General features: G+C 38.1%; 1 pseudogene; it reads left to right on the forward strand.

The window, feature by feature from the left end:
• Window positions 1-1151: 1151 nt before the first annotated feature.
• LOC100426814 (olfactory receptor 51G2-like) lies at window positions 1152-2046 on the forward strand (annotated as a pseudogene).
• The last annotated feature ends 320 nt before the right edge of the window (window positions 2047-2366 follow it).

Consider the following 2366-nt stretch of genomic DNA (forward strand, 5'->3'; position numbering starts at 1 on the left):
ATATATGTATATGTGCTCCATGGTGTATATGTGCTATATTTCCTTAATCAAGTCTATCATTGATGAACATTTGGGTTGATTCCAAGTCTTTGCTATTGTGAATAGTACCGCAATAAACATACGTGTGCATGTATCTTTATAGCAGCATGATTTATAATCCTTTGGATATATACCCAGTAATGGGTTGGCTGGGTCAAATGGTATTTCTAGTTCTAGATCCTTGAGGAATCGCCACACCATCTTCCACAATGGTTGAACTAGTTTATAGTCCCACCAACAGTGTGAAAGTGTTCCTATTTCTCCACATCCTGTCCAGCACCTGTTGTTTCTGGACTTTTAAATGATTGCCAGATCACCATTCTAACTGGTATGAGATGGTATTTCATTGTGATTTTGATTTGCATTTCTCTGATGGCCAGTGATGATGAATACTATTTTAGATCCAGTGGAAAAGTAATATCAACACCCACTTCAGTGATTTATCACTCTGTTATATTTTGATGAGCAGCTTCCTTTGAAAATATCAGCACATCATTTAAAAACAAAGCATTAACTAAACTAGAAATTTATTTTAAAAATGATTAGTATCCCATGAAGTTGGAAAGTATGACTTGAGTTTTATATGGGTTGTTGAAATATTTCACACTTTATTTCCACAGTTAGAAATACCAAGAAAAATACTCATGCTTCCAGATCCTTAAATACGATGTTGATGCCAAAGAAAGTGCTGGAAAGTCTTTTGAAAGTTCACCAAAGATGAAAGTAAATGCAGATAAGAATGTAATCTGAATAAGTTATCAAGACAGAAAATATGTTCTGAGAATAATTTTTTTTCTGAGAACTTGGATAAGAGAGAAAATTATGTACTTAATTTTCCTTTTCACTAGATTAATGATTGAGTGTTCTTGGCCAATGTAATTCCACTAGCTCTTACATTTTACCAGCAGTTATCTATTGACCAAACACTAGATAGTTATTCCAATAGTGTTGAAACTTTTTAAGGATAAATTCCTTGATGTAAATTGCCTAGGGTAAATGCTGCCCCAGGAGAGTTAGACATATTAGCTATCACTATCTTAAAAGTTAGATTTTATTTGTACAAATAGAAACATTTGGAAGCTTACCTGGGTTACATTTCAAGACATTTGCATATGGGACCTATAAACAATAGCTGGTTTCAGCCACACATTCTTCTTCTAACAGACATCCGTGGACTGGAGTCTGTACAAATATGGATCTCTACGCCCCTGTGTGTCATGTACCTCATTGCCATCCTAGGAAACTGCACCATCCTCTTTGTCATCAAAACTACCTCCAGTCTTCATGAGCCTCAGTACCTCTTCCTGTCCATGCTGGCAACTACAGATTTGGGTCTGTCTTTGTCAACTCTACCTACAGTACTCAATGTCTTCCTCCTGCATCACAGGGAGATTGAGTCAGCCATCCTGCTGGCCATGGCTTTTGATCGGTTTGGAGCTATTCGCCACCCTCTGCACTACACCGTGATTTTAACTCCTGCCAGGATTATTCAGATGGGGCTGACAGCTGTGATTAGGACTGTGATGGTGATGGTACTTGCCAATCCTGCTCAAGCGACTGCCCTTCTGCAAAGATGTCATTCTATCCCACTGCTACTGCTATCACCCTGATGTAATGAAGCTGGCCTGTGGTCCTGTCAGAGTCAACATGATCTATGGGTTGTCCCTTGTCATCTGCTCCTTTGCAATTGATTCTATCTTCATTTTCATTTCATACACCTTGATTTTGAAAAGAGTGCTGGGTATTGCCTGCAAAAGTGGTCAGCTCAAGGCACTTATTACTTGTGTTTTCCACGTCTTCACTCTCTTCCTTTTCTATGTGTCACTCATTGTGCTGGCCCTAATTCATAGGTTTGGTAAATTCACATCTCCTCTTCTCCATGTCACCATGGCCGATCTCTTCCTCTTCTTGACTCCTGTCCTTAATCCGTTGGTTTATAGCCTGAAAACCAAACAAATAAGGTCAGCAGTGCATAAGGTATTCAACAGGAGAAATTTGCTCAAGTAGTAAAGTATCGCCTTACTGAAAAAGACGCTCTGTCTCCCTCTTCCCCTTTCATCTGTCTGCTTCTCTCTGGGGAATATGTCATCACTTCAAGGCATAGTCTTATCAGAATTGAGATATTTTATTCTTGTCTGCCAAGAAGATGATAATATACTTAGTTGTTGTCTAAGAAGTAAATTTCCAAATATGACACTTTACCACATTGTGAAGTGAGAATATGTATATGTGGAAATCGGTGAGGGATGTATGTATTTTTCTTTTCTTGTTTAAAGAAACACACAGAATATGTAAATTGAAATATTGTGGAAACAAGGCAGTTAACA

This window comes from Macaca mulatta, chromosome 14 (genome assembly GCF_049350105.2).
Source record: "Macaca mulatta isolate MMU2019108-1 chromosome 14, T2T-MMU8v2.0, whole genome shotgun sequence".
Classification (NCBI taxonomy): domain Eukaryota; kingdom Metazoa; phylum Chordata; class Mammalia; order Primates; family Cercopithecidae; genus Macaca; species Macaca mulatta.